The following is a 25,082-nucleotide window of genomic DNA, read 5'->3' as shown; positions in this document are numbered from 1 at the left end:
CCCTTCACAAAGATTGAGACATTCATGTGAGGCCATACAAGGTTTCTTTTTCCCCATTGACTTTCGTGCTTTGGGATTAGGCAGGTCCTTCTGGAGGGCTGTCATTTACACGTCTTGAAGTCAGGCAGCTGTTATCTATTCTCCTCCTGAACACATCCAACACTTGGTCAGTCACTGCAGCTCTGTCACAGCAGCTGCACGGAGGGCCAGGGCTGTGTGCGGGAAGAAGGTCTAATTAACAAAATCTACACTCCAAGAGTTTGCTGTTTTCCGGGCACTTCTCCACCTGCCAAGCTGTGCTGGTGTTAGCAGTGCACAGCGAGAGGAGTTTTAGAACAAGTGCTGGCAAAATCCCAGCCCCTGTCCCTGAACAAAACGCTGCCAGCTCCCAAAAGACTTGTGTGACAGGCTGAGCCCTGTAGCTGTCAGTTCTTCCCGCCCTTTGAGGGTCTGCTTATTACATTTGAATACTTTACCTCTTAGGTGGTTCTTCTAGCAAAGTGTTGCCTGTATAAAGAAGAAATAAGGGTCTTACCACGGCTGCCTTTAATTCGTTAAATAAATAGGATAACTTTGACTTCTGTTGTTGTTCTAATGATAATAATCTGCATTTGATTTACGTTTTGTACAGTACAAGAGGTACATCTTCGAAGAGAGTTGTGTTGTTGGTCTACCCCAGCAAGGTGAACAAATGGAGGATGTTGCCTTTACAAAGCCCTGTGATGAGGCAACAGAGAGGTGGAAGTGTTCAAAAATAACCAGAGGCAGAGCTAGGGCAGGCACACAGCCTTCCCTTTCCCTTTCCTTTTCTATTACCTCTCTCCCTTTTCCCCTTTCCCCTTTCCCCTTCCCTTCCCTTTTTCATCACTCACACTCAAATCAGTGACAGTTCATATACGAAGGGCAAATAAACCCAGGAGAATTATTTGGAGATGGAAGTTCAGAGAGGTGTGGAGAAGGAAGGATTTGGTGAGTGAAGGTTTTGTGATGAGACTCACTGGCTGGGATTGCTTGGCAGAATTATACTTCATTACTGATGCTTCACAGCCTTGATTTTCATATTTATTTGTGACTTTTCTTTTTTAAACCATGGGCTTTTTGACACGAGAGTCATGCTGCGTAAAGCGCTATTGATTAGAGTTTCTAATTTCATGCCAGTACAGCATGACCATTGGGGAATGAAATGTGTTTTACTTTCTCCACCACGGCTGTGCCAGCAGTGCCTGGGGCACAGCCATCATGCAGCCTGTCAGCAGGAGGCATTTGCAGCTAAAGATGTTTGCTGTTGGAGCCAAAAGGCGAGTTTGCCCAAGGTCTAAGCCTCAGCTCAGTCTGTTGGTCCTGGAATTAGAACAGATCAGTGGCAAAGTGTATTTTGAGACCAGAGGTTTCCAGAAGGATGGCTGACTTGGCCACTTTCCATTTTTCACTTAGGCCTGCAAAAGGCCATTTGTTTCCTGTACCTTCCAGAGGAATGGTTGCCATTTGCTGTTAATACCTGCTGTCTTTCCACCGTGTCTGTTTTGGTGCTCAGAAAAGTGAAGGAAGTCACTAAAGGGGTAGGAAAATCCCAGATGGCGTACAAACTGCAAGAATGAACTGATTGCAAACCTGAGGAAAACGTGTCCTAGCCTTATTATAAATAGTTTTTTCCTTGCACATGCTGGATTTGGGCTCTTCTGAAGTTTCCCAAGGAGAGGGTTCATGCTGAGACAGGGTTGTTGGTGCATTAATAACTCTTCACCCCATTGGGGCTGCCTGGGGGCACCTTCTCCTTCCCTTTTCCTTCAGGTATCCTCCAAACCCACTGGGTTCTTTGGTCTGTCCCAGAACAATCTCTAAGCAGATTCCTTTAAGCTCTTTCCAAAAATCACCACCTTTTTTTCCCCCCTGTGTAACAAAGGCTTGTGCTATCCTGAGGTAAAGACACCAGGAAGAGAAAGTCAGCCTAAGTCTGCAGCTGAGCTTGTCTCTAATGAGTTTCCCTCACGGTATAACTAACGTGGCTTGTCTTACACTCTGGTTTTACCTCTTAACAGTAGATACACACTCACTGTCCTGAACTAATGAAGCTTTCCAGCAGTGAAGACAGGCTCTAGCAGAGCAGCTATAGACATGTGAACCCCTTACAAATAGCCAGATGAGAGACAAGTGAATGCTTGAAATCTGACAAAGGGGAACCAGCCGAGAAAGTTCTCTGACTTCTGCTTTATCGCAGGAGCTCCTGACACCCGCTGGCAGGTGATGAATTAGTGCTGCGCAGCTGGAGCTGCTCAAAGGCTGCAGATGCAAATCCCAGAGCTGCTCCCACAGGTACTTGAGCACTGGAGATAATGTGGACAGTTTTGGGCTTCCCCTGCAAAAAGACATTAATGAACTAGGGTGAAGCTGAGAAAAATGGGCCTTTTTTTGAGGAGGCAAAGGGGGTATCTTGTTGCTGTCTGTGACACTTCACAGGAGGATGTGCAGAAAGCAGAGCCAGGCTGTCCTTGGAGATGCACAATGACAGGACAAAAGGCAACAGGCACAAATTGCAGCATGGGAAATTCTGATTAGATATGATGTAAAAAGCGTCTACCCTGAGGATGGTCAGATGCCAGGTGAGGGGCCCAGAGGGGCTGTTGGATCTCCAGTCTTGGAGATGTTCAAAATTCAGCTGGACAAAGCAGCCCAGTAAGTTGGCCCTGCTTAGTCCGGAGGTCATAGTTTAAGTGTGGTTGGTGTGACCAGTGTGTGACACTGGGCCTCACACTGCTGATCAGTCTGTAGTTATGAATTAGGCTCAAACTTTCCAAGCAGGAACCTAGTCCAGCTCTAGCTAAATCTGCCAGGTCAGTCCGCTTACTTCTCAATAATACTGGTCTCCTTCCATGCTGCAGGATGCATCTTGCTGGCACTGGCAGTTACAAGTGCAGCCCTTCAGACAGGAATTGGGAGTGGGACATGAGATATGGTGCTCTACCAAAAAGCTGTTCCCAAAGCCAGCAGGAGAGAAGAAACCACTGCCAACCTCTGTGAAGCACCTGCTTCCAACAGCAGCTCCACCGTGGGGAACAGGTTGGTGATGTCTCTTGATTTCACTGTGGGTTGTGGTGAGATAGAACTTAAACAGGGGAAGTTTAGATTGGATATAAGGAAGAAGATCTTTACTGTAAGGGTGGTGAGGCACTGGAATGGGTTGTCCAAGGAAGCTGTGAATTGGTGATTAGCAAGCACCCCTCCAGGCACAGGGCATGGCAATGCGGAATGGGTGTCAGGCAGCCAGGCTGGGTAGTTTACTGTAGTGCCATGCTAGTCTTACTGTTTTGTTTCAGGAAGGTGCCCCAGCTGGCAGCTGTATCTTAAAATCTTGGCTCCAGACAAGGGTCTGTCTCTCTCCTGCACAGCTTTGGCTTTGCCCATCACCTGCACACATCAGATTAGCACTGCTAGAGATAACGGTGAGAGATGCCATGACTCATGGTCCATCTCCTGCCACTGCCTGGTGTCAGGCTTCCTCTCCAGCAACCTGCAATGCAGCCAGGAAACGCTGGGAGGGGAGTGCTTGGCCTTTCCCCAGCGCTCAGCTTTCAGTGTAACACAATCCCAGTGAACTCTGCACCTACCTGCTGCCTGCAGAGTCCTGTGGGCTTTTGCCAGCTTGCTGTCATTTATATACATTTCTAAATATCACAGAAGTATTTCTGGGAGAGGGAAATGTGGAATGAATGACACGGACCTGCAAGCAGCAAAAGGAAAAAGGTAGTTCAGAGTTAGATTGTAGTAACTGTGCCAATATCCCCTGAGGAGCGAAGCCTCCTGCAGGCACTGTGCCTTTTCCAGGAGATGAAATGAACTTCTTCAGGTTTAGCCCTAAGTAAATGGTGGTCCAGCTCATAAAACATCCTGGAGTGCAGAGCTGTTTGCAGACTTTATTTGTCTTGAACCTTGGGCTTTGTGAGATCAGAGGCAATTTTATTACCCAGCTTTGTGCAGTGTCATTCCAGAAGTGATCACAAATGCCATGTGAATGTTTACTATAATAAGGAAATACGCTACAGCCCGAAAGGATGGTAGCATCTAATATAGTTCTCGAGCTGCTGAGGGCCATTCCAACGGATGGGCCCTTCCTTGCTTCTTTTTACTCTGATTTCTGCCTTAGCTAGAGCTGAATGAGGGAACATACCCAAACCCTGGTGCTCCCTAACTCCCTCCCCCTGCAAGCTGGATCATAGAATCCCCCAGGTTGGAAAAGACCTTTAAGATCATCAAATCTGACCTTTACCCCAGGACTGCCAAGTCCAACACTAAACCATGTCACTGGTGCTGCCACTGGTGCTGCGGGATGCTCCCTGCAGCTGGACACAGGGCAAAGCCAAAGGGGCAGGACTGAGCCTTCCCTCCCTGGTAAGGAGTATTGGTTTGGGGGAGCAGTTCCCCACCATGAATTAGAGCCACAGTTGCACAGTGGAGGGGGGAGCAGCAGTGGTGCACAGCCAGCTTGGACTGCAGGTAAAATGGAGCTTGGTCAGCATCCTGTACTGGAATTTACCCTTTTATTTTCCAAGATACAAGCAATTTGTCTTTAGGATCCTATAAAGGCATCTGCAAGAATATCATATAGTCTGCTAATGCTACAGAGAACCTCTTAAAAACTTAATTGCCTATGTCACCAAATGAGAAAAGAGGAGTCCCTGGAAGGATGCTGTGTTTTGAGAACACACAGTCAGTTCTAAATACTTTCAAATGGTACATGCTTCTTTACTCCTACTGACAATAAGAGTAATTGCTGAGCACAGGATAAAGGAGATTGAAACATTTCAGCATTATTTTCTTGTTCCATGCTTTTTTCACAGTGCAGAAAGACAGCACCATTCTTGGGCTGTGACCAAACGAAAGGCAAGGTTATCTTCTCATGCCAAGAGGCAGGCAAGACATGGAGATCTCAATAACAAAGTGACACTTTCAGTTTGAGAACATTTCAGCTCCCATCCCCAGTTCTCTTTGCCTCTTTCCTCACCAGCTCTTCACAATCCTCAGACATTTCAGTGATAACTAAAAGGCAGGTAAACAAAGCCCAAACAGTCACAATTAAAGCTGTGTTTTGGTGTTGGCATAGGGCAGTAGGACCCTAGAGTCCTGGAGGCACCAGGGCTGCGTGGTCCTTGCACCACATCCAGGCACAGTGCGGAAAGGTACAGCCCCTGGGTGGAAGGACCAGCACTGGACTGAATGATGTAAGTGAAGCCCCAGAGCAACTGGGGCACTGAAATCCAGGTCTCACTGCCACCAGAACACACAGCCTTTCAAAAGGAGAAAAAGCATTTAAAAACGTATGCTTTAGAAGAAAATGGGCTTCATCAGGCACAGCTTACGCAGAAGAGAGGTCCTTGAGAAACTTGATGGAGCCACAGTAGTTTTGGCTGAGCGATGTCTTTCAGTTTTGGCACCCTGCATACATGATACATGCAGCCTTGGTTCCTGCTACAACTTTGCTGCCCACAAAGATGACAGATAGGGATGCTTTCTCCCATCATTTACTCACTGCACTGACTCACTAACATCCCTATTAATTCTGGGGAACAAGAGACCATGAGTATTTCAGTTTGGTCACTCACCCATTGCTTTCACTTTGGCCATCATGTTTAGCATAGAGGATTCTGGTCAGAACTAATGTAGGTGTCTGCTGTCATTGTGTTTGTCCATTAAGGACGTGTTTCGCTCTCTGCATTCTCCTGTGAGATCCATGATGCAGCAGAGTATGTTGCAAAGCAATATCCACTGTAACATGATGTGACATCTGAAACCTCAAAGGAAACACCAGCTTATGCTGACTGTACTGTTGATATGCTTCCTTTGCACCTGCTCTGAAAGCAGGAAGAAACCTGGTGTGATCTATTGCTATAGCAATATTTTCTTTTAAATTTAAGCATTGACTGGGTTTTTTTTGTGGGCAAGCAGATATGCAAAGCAGAGCAGATGCCTCAGACTTCAAGAGACAAGGGAACATTTCTCCTTGGTTCTTAGATGAAATGGACTGGGCTTTGCTCCAGAAAACAGGAACAATTAATCCATCACTGAACATGAACTTAAATGAGCTAATATTGGGTATTTTAGTCCTGATGTATGTGCTAAATGAAGTGATCATTCAGGGCATAGAAGTAATGGCTTTGGGAAAATGTTGTAAAATGCAGTGGCTGAGGCACATGGGGCCGAAGTGGCACCCAGCTGAGGGTCTACTGCTGCTGTGCCAGAGCAGCAGGAAGACAAGGGCACCAGACTAAGCCGCACGAGGCTACACTGAGTATCCTGTGAGCACAGGATGAGTAAACGCTGCCTAGCTGAGACAGTATACAGAGCAGTTTCAATGAGGCCTGCAGCTTCAGTGCCTTTGTGCTGAAGATGCCTCTGCATTGCCCTTTACATGCCAGGGTGAATCCGTCCTCACAGTATCTGCCATCCTGGATGCTCTGCTCTGCAAGTACCACTAACCACAATTACACCCTTAAGCAAGAGGCAGCAACTGATACTTTATCATTGGGAATTTTTTTTGCTGTAACTTTTGTACCCACCTGGAGTGAGCAAACCATTACAAGCTTTATCCAATTACCTTACGTGTAGTTGGACACAATCTCTTTTCAGTGGGAGCAAGGGGCAGTCCGTTATCAGCTCAAGGCACCATCATTCATTAAGACATCATTTGGCTCTCACCAGCAGAGCCAAAGCAGCAAATCCTTAGGTTGTCATAATAAGGTGTGTTAATGAAAGATAGGCAGAACAGGATTAACAAAAGGGTCCTCTCCACATTATACCTTCCTCTTACTACTTTGCTCAGTCCCCATCTTTTATGATCTCCTGAGGGAGCATTTCAAAGGGGTGCGTGGAAGTGAGGCCCACAAATCCAATTAATTGCTGATGTGGTTTGTGCATGGAATCACCATGCACCACTTAAAAAAAAAAAAGAAGCCTGAGTGCAGCAGGTTATAACAAGGAAAATATTGGGCATAGAGTGCTGTAAATAAGCCTCCCACCCATCCCTGCCTGTTGTTCTTGCCCTGGGCTAGGAAAATCTTTGATAACTAGTTCAGCTCTTTTGCTCTCATGGTCTTGTTCATCGCATAAAACCATCTCTGCTCTTCTGAGCCAGTCCGGTTAGGATCTTATGTTTGCTGAAATTACTTGGTTGATGTGCTGGAGGCTAAGTGGGAGAAGGAGCCCACTTCTTCCTTGGGTCACAGCTCCTTGGTCTCAGGCAGGCAGGGCTCACTGGCTGCTCACAGAGGTCGTCCTTCCTGCAGCAAGCACTGTGGAAACAGTGGCACACGTCCTTGTTCCCTTCTCCCCCACAACCCCATGTTAGCCATCAGAAGCAACAGCTCGAGATGCTGAGGTTGTGGTTAGCTCTGTGAATCAAAGGGGTTCAATCAAGTGTCTTCATGATGCAGTGCTTCTTGGACTAGTTGTCTGAGGGCTGCACATTATATTTTGTCCATCTACAAAGCCGAGCTTTCGTGACCTTCGTCATTGGACTGCATGCGTGGACAGCTCAAAAATTCATCCAAGCATAAAGAGAAGATGCTTCAGTTTGCAATGTATGTACAACTACACCTCCCCACCTTGGCAGCAGGCAGGGCAACTGCGCAGCAGTTAACTTTGTTAACAGGCAAAAACCCTTGTGGTAATGGGCTTAAACATACACAGGAATAACATGAACTGACATCTTTTGCAAATTATTAATAATGCAGGTTTCTTCTGTGTCTTGTGTATGTATAGTACATAAATATGTACATTAAATTTAGCCTATTCCTTGCAATTTCTTCTTTCCAGAGGGTAGCCATTGGCACTGGGGACCCAAAATACAACTGAGAATCAGCCAGTCCAATAACTCACCTACACAATCTACACAATACATCCCTGGAGGGAATAAAGCTGGCGCCTGAACGCATGGGGGAATCTTATTTCTATCTATCTTCTGTACTGTTATGGCTTTTATCCAATTATCTGACTTTTTACCTCCTATAATGTGTTTTTCTTCCCAGCAAGCCTAGAAGAAGCAGTACACCCAATTGCCCAACAGGGAATTGCTGTGGAGATGGATGGAATGACATGACTAAGGTCACCCAAGGCCTGTGTCAGAGAAAGGAGCTGAACCTGGGGCTCTCCCAGCAGGACTGAGGATTGCAATGTAGGCTCTGGATGTAATTCAAGGATTTCATGGTTGAGAAAGGTCTCACTGCAAGTCTTGCCCTACCTCTGAAGCCAATGAGAACAGCAAGTCAGCAGAATACATATTCTAATCTTTTCCCTTCCCAGTGGATCTATGAAGCTTACCGGAAGGTCATGGGATGCCCACAGCTGGACCAGATGTGCAGTTGGTTCCTTCATTTGCTTTTTTGATTCCTGCTCTCATGTGGGTGCTTTATCAATTCAGCCCTGCAAAATTGACTTTTCTTTTTACCACTCCCAGAATGATTTTTCCATTTCTAGAGCAGGTCAGACTGTCATGGTCTGTATGTGAATTAGGGAGATGACACAGGACTGAACCAAAGTGGCATGGCCACAGCACTGCCACCAGCACAACAACCACCACAGCAACTTTTAAGGGTGTTTCCAGAGAGTAGTTCAGGATCCATGAACCATGTTGTTATAAAGAAACTCCTCTAGAAAATCCAAAACAGAGCTTAAGCCAAAAGCACAGGAAAGGATCTTCTGTCAAACATTGTTAGGAGAAAATCTCTTTGGCCAAAATGTCTCTAGCTATTTTTCTGCACTCCAGTAAGCCTGGCTGCTGTCTCCATCCTGAAGATGACTTCATTTTGCTATATTTCTCAGCCCAAGGTTCTCTGTGCCTCAAAAACAGTTGTGCTGCTGTTGGAAAATGTGTATTATCCCAGTTGCCTTTTTTCCACTGCAGAGTAATTAATCGATACTTCTCATGGAGGGCAGTCAATTCTCATTACACTGGGCTTGCACAAAGCTGTTTGGTTGGGGTTTTTTTACAGAAGTAGACTATCCAGGAGACACTTTATGCTCAGGCTGAGGTCTCTGCTTCACACTCTTGCATACTTTGGGCTGTAAGGCTGCGAAGGCAGCACAGCAAATACCACACTGCGGGCAGCAGCCACGGTTGAACTCCCTGCCAGTGTAATGAAGTTTTTCCTTGCAGAAAACCGCAGATTGGTCTGGGTTGGAAAACACCTTAAAATCATCCAGTTCCAACCCCTGCCATGGGCAGGGACGCCTTCCACTAGAGCAGCTTGCTCCAAGGCCCATCCAACCTGGCCTTGAACACTGCCAGGGATGGGGCAGCCACAGCTTCTCTGGGCACCCTGTGCCAGCGCCTCAGCACCCTCACAGGGAAGAGCTTCTGCCTTTTATATAACCTGAAGTTGCTCTGTTTAAGTTTAAACCCATTCCCCTTGTCATGTTCCTACAGTCCCTGATGAAGTGTTACTCTCTGGCATCCTTGTAGGCCCCCTTCAAACAGTGGAAGCTGCTCTGAGGTCTCCACACAGCTTCTCTTCTTCTGTGATTCTGTGAGGTGCTGCAGCCCCTGATCATCCTCATGGCCTCCTCTGGACCTGCTCCAACAGTTCCGTGTCCTTTTTTTGAGGACACTAGAACTGTGTGCAGTACTGCAAGTGGGGTCTCATGAGAGCAGAGTAGAGGAGCAGAGTCACCTCCTTCTACCTGTTGGTCATGCTAGGTAGAGTTTACTCCTATAAATATATACTCACTGTTAATATGGTGACCTGAGGGGAAGGGAGGTGCTCGCTGCTGCCTGCATGACTGCAGCGTGTGAGAACCAAACACTGAGTAGCACCAACAGAACTGTGTTTGAGTCTTACATTAAGCCTGCAAGTTCCTTCCTGACTCCACGGATTTCAGTGTACAATACAGCACTGGAAGTCTTTATTATTACAAAGAATCACTAATTCAATAATGCCACTATCCTGCATGAATAACATCCGTACAATATTAATGCATTTCCCCCATATTCATTGCGGAACACAAAGGCTGTTAACATACCGAGTCTTTAGGCTCAGATGCTGTTAATGCAGCAGTCACTGTTACCCATGAACTGCGAATGCTGAATGGAGGCTCTGGAAATTATGATTGCAAAGCACATTTTTGGATGCCATTCACCAAAAAGAAAATGTCTAAAAGTTGAAACTTCAAATAGAAGCAGGGAAGCTGTCTGGCGTTACACGATAACATGGCACTTTATTATCCCTCTTCAATTGTTTGACGTTTATGCCTCTGTTTAGCAAGTCTGTTCGTTATCATTCTCCAATTAACAGAGACTTCTTTTTCCTGACTATTTTTATGAAATTCTCATTTAATTAGCAATACAGCTGAGTCTCAAATGGCAGCTTTAAAAATATCCTTCTCCCCATCAAGCAGCCAAATGGTCTTTCTGAGATATTTGCAGCGTTGGAAACCTTTGTTTGTCTGCTAATTATCCCCCTGCTTAGATGACGGGAATGTGAGCACCTGACAATCAGGGGTTATTCACCGGATGCTTTCATTGCTCATGATGTGGAAAAATACAAATTTCACTTATTAAAACCTTCTATTGGGCTTTATTTTAAAGTAGAGAATGGGATTCATTGGACCATTCTCAGATTGCGCACAATAGGTGAGGGATTAAAATAATGGATGACAAAATGGAACACAGGTGTGATAGGAGATGTCAGGCATTCTGCAGCACAGAGCAAAATGGGAGGAAATAGGTTTATACAATAAGGAGAGCAAGAAAAAATCAAAATCATATCACTGGTAACATTTAGTAAATGGGCCCTCCCGCTATACAGCTGGAGACCATTATGGTATCTAGCAACAAATATACAAATAAGCTTAAAATGCATTTTTGCCATATATTGATGGGTGCACGTAGAAAAAAAACAAACCTTAATCCACCACTGAACTGCTTCCACACTTGTAAGGGAATGTGGCAGCTTTCCAGGTCTCTGCTGTTCAGCCCTCCCATTGCATCCTGCTCTGTACAACGCTGCCACTCTCCAGCTCCTTGGGATGGATGAGCTTGTGCAAAGCATTGCAATGCAACCACTGCCTGTGTCCAATGCTGCTGGGTCAGCAGCCAAGGATGGTTATTAGTATCATAGAATGGTTTGGATTGGAAGGGACCTTAAAGCTCATCCAGCTCCAACCCCTGCCATGGGCAGGGACACCTTCCACTAGAGCAGCTTGCTCCAAGCCCCTGTGTCCAGCCTGGCCTTGAACACTGCAGGGATGGGGCAGCCACAGCTTCTATGGGCACCCTGTGCCAGTGCCTCAGCACCCTCACAGGGAAGAGCTTCTGCCTAAGAGCTCATCTCAGTCTCTCCTCTGGCAGGTTAAAGCCATTCCCCTTGTCCTGCCTCTACAGGCCCTTGTCCAAAGCTTCTCTCCAGGTTTCTTGTTGGCCCCTTTAGGCACTGGAGCTGCTCTGAGGTCTCCCTGGAGTCTTCTCTTTTCTAGGCTGAACAAGACCAACTCCAGTTAGCTGTATAAAGGGAAAAATTGTGGTTTTCATAGCACAGGGTACAGGGCAAAATACTAAATTTGAGAATAATGGAAACATTTTATCTTTCAGGTTTTAAGACTAATTCTAGCAGGAGATAACAGGACTACCGCCCATGCCAGAGGTGGGTTTCAAATGCTATTGGTGTTGCACACAATCCGAGGGAACTTCTGATTCAGCCACTGTGGCTTTCCAGTGCTCCTGGTCTTGTTTCTGTCCAGTCCTCTGAAGCCCAGACAGTTTGAAAGGAGATACCAACATAGCCCTTTCAGATGGCTGAAGTGCGCTTCTGATTTACAAGTCTGATTTACACTGACCATCCTCACCAACTCTTAAGCTCTAAGATGTGCTTTGAAGTCAGTGTTTAGGGGCCAGGCACTAACACCTTCACGTAGGCATTAAAGGGGACTAATGAAATAGTCTGCTTCTGCCAGAGGAATGGAGAGAATTCCATAGAGAGTCACTTTGGATCTCCAGCTGCGGTAATACATTGTTATGAATCTCTATCAGTGCACTTGTGCAGCTGGAGAGTATGTCTGGCATTGCCTCCAGTGACCTTTTCAATATAGCCCAAGTCTTCAGAGCTGGTCTTTCAAGAGGCATTCAAATTGAATTTACTCAGGCAGAAAGGATTGGCCTGAGGACAGCCCTACCACTGCTTCCCATTTCTTCATGTCATTCTCATGGAAATTGCAGTTCCTTATGTATGGTGCTTCCTGTGCCACTGCAAACATCTCCCTCCCTTCAAACAGCAGGAACAGCAACCAAGCTTTTAAAGGAGGGTCCTGAGTGACCGGGCAGTCACAGCACGGTATTAAGCACAGTGGGTGAAGGGTGTTTGGTGGTGGTACCAGCAGCAGCAGAACTGGGAGGATGAAGGTGTGAGCTTAAACACAGCCTGTCAAAGGTCACAACATGGCTGTGTGCACTGGCACCCCAAATTAGCTGCTGCATGTCAAGCACCTGCCCTCATGCAAAAAGATGAAGCTCATTGCCGTGGAATGTGAATAGCTGGAATATGTATCAGCTTCAGATGCAGGAAGAGAAAGGCTTGGGAGAGGGCTTTGAGGGCTCTGCGAGACAAGAGCAGCCAAGGAGCAACATCTTGATGGGTAACACTAATGGCTCTGGGGTGAGGGCTCTGCCCTTATGCATTTGGGAGGGGGAAATGCTGCTTTTTCTTCATGTGCTTTCCTGGCACAGTATGATTATTTCATACATGTTTGTATGAGGTGCTTTAAAATGTAATTTATTTGATTAATTTGGTGTCTGTATTTTCCCAGTTTTGTTCGCCCCAATTTATGACAAAATTGAACGGAGTGGGTAACAAAATATAGCCCTGTCAGGCTCCTGTCTTCACGGATATAAAGAAAAATGTGAAACTGTCAGGCACGCAAATGTGCCAAACCCCAAGGAAAATTATTACATTCTGCTTGACATTTACTTTAATTTTACAAAATTCTGTAATACCATTATAAATAATAATAATAAAAAGCAGCATGGAAATATTGTTAAGTGTATTTATTTTCATTTGCTAGCTTTGTGATTTATGGGTTTGCTTTATTTTTTTCCCTCTCTCTGCATCAGAAGAGAGAGATTGAGCATGTTGAGCTCAACCGCTGCCACCTGTCTACCTGCAGACCAAGGGAATGGGTCACCCAAGGAAACATCCCCTGCTCATAAGAACAGGATGAAGTAACAGGAGATGTCTCTGTTTCCAAACAGTCTGCAAGTGTTTTGTTGAACTCCTGTAGCATGGCACAGGTAACTGGGCCAGATGTGTAATTGCTTATACCAGTCCAACGAAGTTGGTTTAACTGGGGATGATCCAGTAGTGCTGAGTGGAAATAGGAGACAGACACCCAAAATAAGGGTGGGAAGTGAGTAGTCTGACCCAAAGACTAGTAATGAAAGTAGGGAAAGAATTGAGCTTGCAGAAAAAAAGAAGACTCCAGAGGGTGGAAGTCAGCAGCTCTCTTCCAAGAATGGGATAAGCAAAAGCTGTTTCAGAAAAATATGCATGGGTGATGCTGAGGGCCTCATCCTGTTTACCCTGCTCGTGGGAGCTTTGCCATTCTACCCTTTCCATGAGATCAGGGTTGGCTTTTGAGGCCATCCCATCACTGAAGCTCATGTGAAGAAGCCCTGCAGCACACAGTTTTTAATCGAGAGGCAGCTGTTCTGTCTTGCTTGTTGCTGGAGCTCCAAAGGCCACCAGGGCTTGTTCTCCCAACTCACATAATTGCTTCTGAAAATCCCACGTTCTTCTCCCTGCCAAGCCTCAAAGTAGTCACACACCAAAGGAAATGGGAGGAGAAAACCAAGGCATCAAGGTGACTTTTCCTCTTGACAGATGAAGGCAAAGCAAAGTGTATGAAAATAATTGATGAGATGTAGCAACGGAGCTGGCATCATTTACATACGGAACTGACAGCATGCACCATTCACAGGCCCTTTCCACTATAAATAATGCTTTATAGTGACACAAAAAAGCCCTATTTATCTTGGAAGTTAAAAAGGCACCATTTAAGTGGACAGCCGGCTTCTGGACTCCACAAGGAAATGTTTATATAGGAGACCATGCTTTAGATAAAGATACATCACCTGGCTGGTACAGGCATGGCTCTGCAGGCAGTGAACTGCGGCATTCCAGGGATTTCCAGCCCCTGTTCATGATCCCTGTGCTCACCACTAAGGCTGATGCATTGCCTGGGACACAGATCTAACCCATGGCCCCTGAAGTCTGGAAACCTCAAAGGGCTTTGAGAGGTCAATGTTTGTTACTTCCCCCCCTCAACATTCCCCTTGTCTCTCATTTCCAAGGTGCTTGGGTCTCCTTAACTGCCTTCAGCTGTGCTGGATTTGGAGGTGAGTGCTCCCAGCTGCCCACACAAACCCACCCTCACCTAATTTGGTTAAAAGGAGCTCAGTATAAGTAGTTGCACTTTGGTAACCTGGTTTGTTCTGACAAGAGTGAATTAGGGAGTGTTCTAGGGGCTGAGATACCCAACAGATGAGGCTGGTGGCTTCTGCAGCCCAGCAAGGATGAAGATACAAGTTCTTGTACAGTTGGTACCTGATGGGGATGTGTGCAGTGGCTGTTGTGTTGCACAGGAGTTTGTCACAGCATTGGTCCTCTTGAGTTTCAGGTAAGTCCTGATGTCCTTGGATCACTGACCTGATGGAACAGGCTGAGGGGCTGGCTGCATCTAGAGGAAAAGGTGACCGGTTTCAATGAGCTTGAGTATTCTTCTAGCATGGAAGGTTTCATTTGTTTCCACCTGTGTGGGATGGTTGCTGGTGGGAACTAAATCTGTGGAGTCCTGGTCATCCAAAACAAGTAAGGAAGGTCCTCCCTGGGGTCTGCAGGAGCTTACCTCTACTGCCAAAGGCCAGTAAACCACAACCCCTCAGTGGCACTCTTAGGTGAATAGTGCTACTCCTTTATACAGACACCATCCATCTCCCCTTGCTATGGCCACCATGGCCTCTTGGGTCCATGCTCTGCCTGGCACTGGGTTTCTGCTGAAGCCTCACCTTTCTAAGGCCCTTCTGGGAAGCAGAACATGCTGCCTGCTCAGGAAAAGGCATTATAATGGGCAGCTACCTATGGAGGAAGATGGATCACCAAGTCAGAAATCAATCGAGAGGTTGTGATGGCATCATAAATCAGGGGATGCTGAGCGTTAAAAGAAACCCAACGCTTGATTTATAACTTGGCACAAGCCATTTGTCGCCAGCCAAGATTTCAGAAAGAGAAACACTTTTGTAAGCTTAATTTAACATTTTTTTCCACCATGCTAAGCATTTCTGTAGGGTTTGTTTTTCTCCCCCAGCAGATAAAACTCAATTTGCAGATAAAAAGCAGCCAAACGACATCCGAAGATTTTGTTTCACTTTGAAATGCTTGATAGGTTTGAGCTCTCTTTTCCCTAATCCAGGGTCATTCTTCTCTGAGCCTCGTCTCCTTCCTGATGTCTTTTAATATCGAGTCTCACTGGGAGTTGGAGGCTTTTCCTACTAGATGGCTAGTGCAAATCCAACTCATGCTGATGAAAAGTATTATCAGTTAATCACTTGTGTTGCTTATGTGAGGCTCATTTTGGTATCAGCAGCAGGTAGGCAGTTGCCTCACCTAAACCTGTTTCTGCCTTCCAGCAGCTGTGTGCCTGAAGCTGCAGGAGAGGCCAAACAATTAGCTGCAATAGAGACTGGGATGGGCTTTTACCCCTAAGCTGCGATGACCCAGTGGAGTGGATGAGTTTGTGCTGCTGCTGTCCAGTGCTGTGGTTGGGAACCTGCAGTTTCTGGTGCATCAGACTGGCATTATCTGTCCCTGCATCTCAGCAGCTCAGTGAGAGCATCGCCTCTGTTACACTGCCAGGCAGTGTGTAAGCAACCATTAACATATATTTTTGTGGGAAATGAGGAATGAAAGTAATATTCTGGTGTAAGGCTTTTTGAGAATTTAAAATTAAGCATCTGTTTAATTCTGGAGCACTCTGAGCACCAGTGAGGCTTGGTGAAATGGGGAAAATGCTGATCCTAAAGTACTTCATCTTTTCTTTGTAACTTTTTAATTGCATTTTGGCATGGATTGTTTTGGGGGCTTTAAACCAAGGTGGAGAAGCACAAGGGATGGGGCAGTTTTGGAGTTACCTGTTTGCATTGGTGATGTTGTGTTAGGGTACCCTGAAGCTGTGTGTTCCTGGCTGAAGTGACCAGATCATCCCCAGCTGTCTGCTGGTATTTCTGGAAGGCTGTGAAAGGCAGAGGGCTCACACACTGGCCCCATGGCAGTGGGAACTGAGAAGCATCCTGACTGCCACCAGCCCTGTGGGAAGGGATATTGGAGTGGTGCCAGGAGCCAGACTCACTCAAAAATGCCTCTGTGAAGCTGTTGGTCCTGAGTGTTCCCATCATGAGTTCTATGTCCAAGTTAACGCTGTTGAGGGTGTCTGCAGAAGCCTAGCTCTCGCCTGATGGAGAGAAAGGCACCGTTTTCAGCCGCTTAGGGGCTGGGGAGGCCATGACAGGGGGTTTGGATTTGAAGTTGGAGAAAGCTCCTGTTCCAGGTCCTGCTCTGAGGCTGTTTCCCCATCATTTTGACTTTCTCTAACTCAGTCCAGACTTGCTGAGAAACCTGTGAACCTCAGGGAAGCTCTTTGGCAAAGCTGATGTGCATTTTGCTTAGTTTGGATTTCATGTGAAACACCCAGCCCCCTAATCTACACAGTTCTTGTTTCAGCTACATTAAAGTAATGGCCAATTTGTATGTGCCAGAACCACAGGATCCCTCCACACTTCGTTGGCACTATTTGTCCATTCGACAAGCATATAATTGTGCTTCTTAATTGAAAGTATTTGTCAGTGCAAAGCATCATCCAGGAGACTACCTGGGAGGAGATGCCGTTGTGGGGCTTGTCTTGGGCAGATGCACAATGGGCCACAAAAAGATGAAGAGCAACAATCATTTTATCTATGAAAGAATGAACAGTGATGCCCACCTGGTTCCCTTCTCCCCATGGGAATGTCTGGTTGATAATGATAATAGAATGGTTATGGTGACACAAGGCTGCAGAGTGGCAATTGCAGTGCAGTGGCTTTGCAATTGATGTCACCTTCTTGGTAAAGGTGGATGTAATAGAAGCCTGGTGATGTTCGGAGTGATGTCTTCTGGCAGCAGACACCTGAAGCAAGATCAGGGCAACCAGATCGTCCAGCTAAAGCTTGCTGTAGGGGAAGATGCTCTTGCTCCAGCAGCTGCAGGTCTCCCATTCCTGGAGCAGGGCTCATCTGGAGTGGGTTATGTGAGTACTGTAGGAGCTGGTGGGGATCCCCAGCAGCATTGGGCTTTCCTTTTCTCCAGATACAGATTGAGGGTCAAAAGGCTGCTGTGTCCCTCCAAGCCCAAATCCTTCTCTTCTCCTGAAAAAGCCTTTTGAAGACCAAGGTGGTTTCCCTGTGCTGCAGAGCAGCCCTGGCTCTGCGGTAGTGAGTCGAGCACTGTTCCAAGCCTGAGAAGCCATCCATCTGCACAGCCAGTTCCTTTCTTCCTTCCCTTTTGTGAAATCACTGCCTCCCCAGGCCAGCTCCAAGCAGGGCTGCACAATGGCAGCCTGACTTAACTGCGATCTCACTTGGCAGCCTCAGACCTGGGGGGCTCTGATTTCATTTTAAAGACCCCTTCTGCCTCCCCTTATAATTGAAAGGCGAGCTTGTAGTGCAGTGAGGATCCTAAATGGGTCAGACCAGCGGGCGGGCTCCAAAACAAACATCCTTAACGCCAAACCACTGAACCATATAGTGCGAGCTGACAGTGCCTCTTTTGCCTGCTGACTTTGACCACACAGGCACCGTCTTCTTAAAGAAACAGCCAGGGCTGCTGGCAGCTCTGGGGTGGGAAGGGAAGATGTCACCAGATGGGGCAGGGCAGAGGTCCCTGTGGTGCATGACAGAGGGCTAAGGGGTAGGAAGCCCTCACAGAGCTGCAGTGGGATGTTCAGTGCAGCAAGTTGGCTGTAGTTTGGAGAAAAGGATGCTGAGGGGTGATCTCAGTGCTCTGCAGCTTCCTGAGGAGGGGATGTGGGGTGCTGAGCTCTACTCCCTGGGATCTGGTGATAGGGCACATGGGAATGATTCAAAGCTGCACCAGGGGAGGTTTAAACTGGACGTTAAAAGCATTTCTTTACCTAGAGGAGGGTCAAACCCTAGAATAGGCTTCCTCAAGAGATGGTCGATGGCCCAAGTCTGACAGTGTTTAAAAGGCATTTGGACAATGCCCTTAACAACATGCTTTTAACTTGTGGTCAGGCAGTTGGATGAGATGATCACCAAAGGTCCCCTTCAACTGAAACCTTCTATTCTTTCTGCCTGCTGAGCTTTCTTCTGTGTCACTCTGATTCCCACAGCAGTTGACCCTGCTTTAGGGTTTGTTGGTTTGGGGTTTAGATTTTTATCACATAAGCCAATAGGGAGGGTACAGCAGCTGCTTTGCTTCCCATTTCTTGGGGCATATGCATGACTTTGGGTTAAGTTGTTCTCGTTGGCATCTCCTGGAGGGATGTGTGTGTCTGTGTCCTGGCACTGCAGCCTGGGCTCTGGCTACAGGGCTGTGCCAGGGAATATGGCCATCCACCAGCAAGAAGAAATCAAAAGACGAAACTCAAATACCCTCCACTTACAAATGGTGCCTATGGTCCATTTAGTTTCATATACACAAAGTAATATTGTTCATAAGCAAAATCCCGGGAGCCTCCCAGAATACAGAGAGGATCGGTGTTGCTTAGTTACGGGCAGCACGCTGGCATGCTCAGATAAATCAATACAGCTCCAAATATTAAAGCCTTTAAAATAAAATCAAAGCCGTGTCCATAATCCCCAGTGCTTCTGCTTTACCTTTGAACAAACATGGCATTGCACTGGAGCCATGCAGGAGGCAATGAAGGACCTGGTTACTGCATGGGTTGCTGCTTCTCCTTTGCTCCCTTGCTTTTTCCTCATGATTAAAAGCAGAGAATAGGCTGCTCCATCCCAAAGGACAGAGCAGGGTGGAGAGAAAGGGGTGGACAAGCAGGCTTTGTAATGGACAGGGAAGTGAGAGCAACTTCTTGCTTCTCCCCAGCTGTGTACCATGATGTTCTGCTCTGAACAGTGATGCTGTTGTGAAGCCCTTGAGCACCCATCCTTCCTGCCAGCAAGTGTTCAGCCTTGGACAGGCACATGGTAGCAGCAGCTCTTGTCTTCTGGGGACTTGCGATGTTCACCCTGGGCAAGATGCTCCAGGTTAGACCTGACAGGATGGACCAGAGAGCCCTGAGCAGAGTCATGGTGTATCCTGACAGCCAGTGCTACTTCTGCTGAGAAACAGAGGGGGAATTAGCTACTTGAAAGTACCAGAGGAGCACCTCGGCTGCCAGGACCATGTGTCCCTGATCAGCCTGGCTCAGACATGTGGGTGCTATGGGTGGTAGATGCTGCGGATGGGATAGTATCATTCTTGGAGGGGAGGTTACTGAAGTTGATAACTTTAAGTGTTTAAATCCTGCTCTTAATTAAGTAGGAAACTGAGGAAATCATGTCCCAAAGACTGAAAGAGAACCAGCAAAGCACAGGAGAGATAATCCTCTTTGGCTCAATTACTAGAATGAATAAAACAGGTGGGAAATTGACCTAATTTGTTGGTATAAACTAATTTGCTGAGGCTGATTTTTCTCACGTATGCAGAATGGCATGGGAAGGGCTTGCTCCAGAATGCTGGCAATGTATTATGCCCACAGGAGTGGGGTGGGCTGCCAGGATCAGATCTCCAGGCTCATTAATCCCAGAGAATGGGAGCTTAGGTTCCGAAATGCAAATTTAAAGCAAGCCTAAGACCTCAGTGCATGGGCACAGCACTAAGATAAGACACTTGCTGGCGCCTGAGAGTGGGTTAAGCTGTCTATATAGACACAGCCCTCAGAATTTGTATGACAGTAATGCCTGTAGAAATCTGCCAGGATTAGCTCACTTATATTAGATTTGGTAGATACGCACATGCAGCCTCCTCTCCCAGAAGATTGTAATGTAAGTAGACAAGTCAAAATAGTAGTGAGAAAAGAGGCTGTAACCTTACTCCAGCTTGTAGAAGGCAAACTAAAGCACAGCGAGGTTCAGTTGCTTGCCCACAGGGACAAAAGAAATGTGCAGCTGACCTGGGAGCCAAACCCAGATTCCCTAAATTCCAGCCTCGGAGAGTGCTGGAAGTGCCAGGACCACTTGTGATGCTGAGTTGTGTTGACACCAGTTCTGTGGTCGCAGCTCAGGACGGAGCCCTAGCCCTTGCTGCCAGCACAGTGTGTCCATACCTGTGCTCGGCAGCTTGTGGGACACGGTGGAGCTGGTGCTGTTCTCCACCAGCTTCATGGTGCTGGTGAGGATGCGCTGCTGCTCCTCAGCATGGAGGAGGGACTGTAAGTTCTGGCTCATCCGTGGGCTCCTGGCCTGCAGCAGCTCACAGCGATGTTCAAGAGGGATCATGGTAGTGTGGTGAGGCAAATAGTGCTGATGCAGGGAGAGGTGTGTCTGGAGGAGAATTTGGAGGTGTCTGCTGTGGTTCATGCTCTGAGGTGAGCATAAACCACTGGGAGCAGAGAGCTGGAGTTCCCAGGCTGAGCTTGCTGTCATCTGTTACCTTTCCCATGGTCTCAGTGGCGTGGCTCTGATGGGTGATGGCCAGGCCTCGTGGGGTGCTCTGGTGTGAGCAGTGCTCCTGAAGAGCTGATGGAAGTTGAGCTCCGGTTGGATTTCTAGGCTCAGGGGGAAATAAAGCTCAGGCTTTATTGCTCCCTTCTTCTTCCCAGGGCTCTGGGAGATCACAGACAATGGGAAGAGTCTTAGCAGGAGGGGAATAGCACTGAATGAGGCTTCTTTTTCCTTTACTGAGCCTCAGCAGCAAGGGGATCTTGATCTGATTCACCTTGATCTGAAGGGGATGCTGAGACCTTTCTCAACCATCCCAGAGGATTTTTATTACAGGGCCACTAAGAGGAGAGGGAGGGATGGGACTCCATGAAACATTGGTTCAGTGGGTGCTCCCCTTCTGCACGATACTGCCCTTCATCTCCCCCGTGTGAAACAGGACACTGGGAATTGCCAAATTCTTGTGGTTTTTACCAGCCCTATGGCTGCTTGGGAAGCAGGGATTTATTTTTCTTCAAAAGGTTCTCAAATACAATTTCGCCTTTGTTTTCCTTCCTACTAAAAAGTACTAGGAAGTTGGGGAATTGGCAGTCTCTGGCTATAATCCACATCCAACTCCTTGTGGATAAACTTTGCTCTTCCACCTTTTCCCCCGTGTCAAACAGAGCAGCACGCACCTCTTACAAGAAACCAGATCATTTCAACACATGGCTTGTGTGGCACAAAAAGAAAAGGAGAAGCAATAAAATGTGCAGCCCATGTCATGATCCTTGTTCCAAGAGTGTACATTTTAATTGATTTGGTTGAGTTACCATTAAATCTCAAGAGGTCTTTCTCTCTTTTACCTGATCCATGAAAAGCCACTTAGACAGAGGCCCTTTTGTAGAGTATCTCCAGACAGAAGAATTCAGATGATGATTGTCCAAACCAAGGTGAGAAAACACATTTGCACTGAGAGAGACAGCTTAGAGTAGCAGGCAGCAGCATGGTACGTGAGCAGAGAAGTGATTACAGGCTGATAAAGACAGATGTAAGACATAAACAGATGAAATTTGACTTAAATATTTATAAGAATCCAGTGTGCTCTTACAAATGTTACGTTTGGGAAGGAGATACTGATTTATAGCTGCTGTTTGCACTGTTTGCCCTGCTTTTGTCACTCCGTGGCTGGAGCTAACTTGGTTGTCCCACAGTTGAGGTGCAACTTCAAGGTCACACTTAAGGAGCTGGATGCTGTGTGAGCATCTCTGAGCCCCTCTGCTCCTTCAGCAGAGGATGGTCCTTCTGTGCATGCAGCATCCAGGGGTTGTGTCCATCTTGAGGCTGGGGAGGGTTTGCACTGTGTTTCACCACAACTCTTGGTTGTGTTTGCTAACAGCACTTTGATAGTGCTGTAACAGTAGGTTATAGTCTGGTAAGCCCATGGTGCTGTTGCTAGAGGTTGGGAAGGTGTCTCCGCCTCGCCCAAACCAGTCTCCTCTGATGTGTCCCACTAAACCCTAGGGCAGCTGTGACATGAGGTTACAGTTTAGCTTACAATGGCTCACTTCTTCCAGACAGATATAAGGAGAGTCTTCACCCAGTTGCTGCAACTGGGTCAGGATCCTGAGCATTAGGTGCAGGGAGCTGGGTGGTGGAGCTGGGTGGTGGAGCTGGGTGGTGGAGCTGGGTGGTGGAGCTGGGTGGTGGAGCTGGTGGCACCGGGACTGAGCAGTGCTGTGGGAATGGGCAGGTTTGGCAGAAAGGAGCAAAGGGGGGCCAGGGGGCAAAGAAGCTGGGAGGGGACATGATTGGGGTCTCCAAGCTGGGCATGAGGAGCAGAGGGACCAGCAGCAAGCAGCGAAATGGGGCTGATGGGGACAAGGACTTGCTTACTCTTGCAGCCGTGCACCTATTCACCTTGCACCTATTCACCTCGCATGGCATTTGTAGTGGCAAATACCACCCCACCGAAGGGGAAACCAGCGAAACCCCATTGACAGTAGCTCAGGCCATGAGGGTTTGTCCCCATATGCACCTCAGTGGCTGCGAAGTCCCTACACCTTCAGCTGAGCAGGGCTGTGACTTCCAAAGACAAGAGCTCCTGCTTGCTAAACAGGAGAACGCTGGTGCTATTTATTATTAATGAAACCTCACACACAGCATTAAAGACATGGGCAATTCTTTTTGGCAAGTGTAATGAAAAAATTAATTGAATAATCATTCCATGTAAATAGATTTAGATAAGCTTCTCTTCGTTTTCTTTTTCCCCTCCTCATACCTGCTACTACTCAGTAAAGAAAACACTGATTTATTACCTGGAATATTGTTATAATTCAGAGCACCCTGTGGTGAGCTGCACTGGCTGGGGCTGCGGAGTCCCTTGGTTTCAGACAGTCTTGTTTAGGGGATGCATAGTGACCTGAGGAAAAGAAAACGGCTGTTAAACATACTGCTATTAGGAAACCAGGGAAGAAACCCCATTTTTGAGTGGTGCTCTGGCTCCCTGCAGCCCCCCTATGAGGTTGAGTGCCAGCAATGACAGTCTGGCTTTTTCTCTTTTCTGTATTTCAGTGAAAAATGGGCATCTTCTTTGGGGCCTCCAGCTCTCAGTCTCTGACATGGAGTATTTCTAAAGCTGGAAACCTTTCTTGCCTGTACTCATGAAACTTTACAGTTCGCATTACTCAGCAAAGTGGCAAATGAAGAAAGAGCCAGGAGACAATATCATTGCATAGACACTTCTTTTGGCTTTTAAAATGAACTGTCAAAACCACAAATACAACCAAACCTCCAAACCACCTTTCTCTCCCCCTCTGCAGGGACAGAACTGCGGGGAAGTGATTCAGGACCAGACTGTGCTGAGCTGTTCAGCATCATCGCTGGTTCAACGTGTCCACTTTCTGTATTTTAAGGCTTTAAATGGGCAAATTCCTCTAGCTGTGCTCTGCCCTGTATTTAAGGTTATGCAGACCGATTTTAACTCTAACTCTGCAGAATTCCCAGGACTTGTGTCACGATACGTATTCCCTGGAGCAGTATCACAGTTTGACCCGGTGTCTCTTTCAGCTCCCTGTCTCGACTGACTGTAAGATACCGGCTTTCTTGTTGTTCCCTGCAGTTACAATTAACTTCAAACAGTGTCTTATCATTAAATCAACCTACATTGAACCAGGCAGCTGCCTTAAAGAGAGACTGCTCTTACTTTTTCTGCACTTACTCAGCTGCTGCATTGCTGCTTCTGCGAGAGAAATAAGAGGGAGGGAAAAGCTACCTGCTGAAGCAAGTGCCTTGCTGCTTGCCATGCCCAGAGCTTGAGTTCCTTTGGCTTTAAATGACATCTGAGTGTGTTACTGTCCCCTGAAATGACAGAAGAGCTCAGCTTGTTGCTACCTTGAGATCTAACAGAGCTTCTACATTTTGTAGCCTGTGGACCTGAGGCAGCTCTGCTGGGTATCTGAGATCAGAAAATAGGAGCTGGCTCTTTCTCAGGTTTGGTTTACAGCTCTGGCAAAATACCTGTACCTCTTCTCTGGGGTGTTTATTCCCATTGCCAGGTACAATTGTAACATTCATAAGGTGAGTCAGACCAACATAATGAAGATTGCATCTTGTTTGTGCTCACACACACACCCCTGCCCACCCCTCCAGCGATGTGCTGAGCTGTAAAGAAGTTGCTTTGAGAATCAGAGCAGCCCCTTTGCTCAGCTGGAGTTACTGAGCATCATCTCCCTCATGAGCTTCCAGAGGTTTATAATCTGAGTGTTCTAATCCACTGTGGGCTAAACTCAACTTGGCAAACCCCACTCTGGTATGATCCAGCCTAAAAGCAGCAAAACTTGGTTGAGAAAGGGTTTTTTTTCCCCCATTAAATATCCCTGCCGGTTCTTATCCTTACCCATGCAATCCCAGGCTCGGTACCTGCTGGAATTTGGCTCAAATGTCTGTGAAAGGGGGTAAAAAGTCCTTGGCCTACAACAAAGCTGCTCTGTCTGCTGGGATTGATGCTCAGCAGTGCCACCCCCTTCCCACAAGTGAAGTCCTGGGGTTTTGTTCCAGTTCTGCCAGTAACTCCTGAAGAAAACCAGCAGAAACCACCAGTATAAAACAGGGTCAAAGGCAAGATGAAAGTTCACTCCTAACAGATACTGCTGTGTCTTTCTACTGATGTTTTATTGCCCTCCTCTCTCATAAATCTGGTCTTTCATGTTTTTTAAGGTTTGGTTCCATGTGGCTGCCCTCTGCTGAAGTGTTCATTATCAAGTTTCAGGGCTCTATTTAAACTTCTAATTAAAAAAAATGAAGAAAGTAAGTTCTAGACAGTGTAACATTGTTCTTTTTTTCTTTCTTTCTGGTTTTTTCCTCCCCTCCTGCCTGCAAAAGAGTCAGCTCAGCCTAATGCCTGTCTTCTGTATGGCCT

The 25,082-nt window shown here is 46.9% G+C and overlaps 2 long non-coding RNA genes across 2 annotated transcripts; both read left to right on the top strand.

Annotated features, from left to right (window-relative positions):
- Positions 1-2,880: 2,880 nt before the first annotated feature.
- LOC133213377 (uncharacterized) lies at positions 2,881-11,800 on the top strand. The gene is made up of 3 exons (XR_009725796.1): positions 2,881-3,057; positions 8,019-8,254; positions 11,576-11,800. It is a non-coding gene; the product is annotated as an uncharacterized LOC133213377 (long non-coding RNA).
- Positions 11,801-14,543: 2,743 nt separating this feature from the next.
- LOC133213376 (uncharacterized) lies at positions 14,544-24,424 on the top strand. The gene is made up of 3 exons (XR_009725795.1): positions 14,544-14,652; positions 21,544-21,615; positions 23,669-24,424. It is a non-coding gene; the product is annotated as an uncharacterized LOC133213376 (long non-coding RNA).
- The last annotated feature ends 658 nt before the right edge of the window (positions 24,425-25,082 follow it).

This window comes from Neopsephotus bourkii, unplaced genomic scaffold, assembly GCF_033783945.1.
Source record: "Neopsephotus bourkii isolate Nb327-2 ecotype Australia unplaced genomic scaffold, CSIRO-AGI_Nbou_v1 NB_804, whole genome shotgun sequence".
NCBI classification, from domain to species: domain Eukaryota; kingdom Metazoa; phylum Chordata; class Aves; order Psittaciformes; family Psittacidae; genus Neopsephotus; species Neopsephotus bourkii.
The sequence above is the reverse complement of the archived record's forward strand: the minus strand, read 5'-3'. Positions and strand labels throughout refer to the sequence as shown.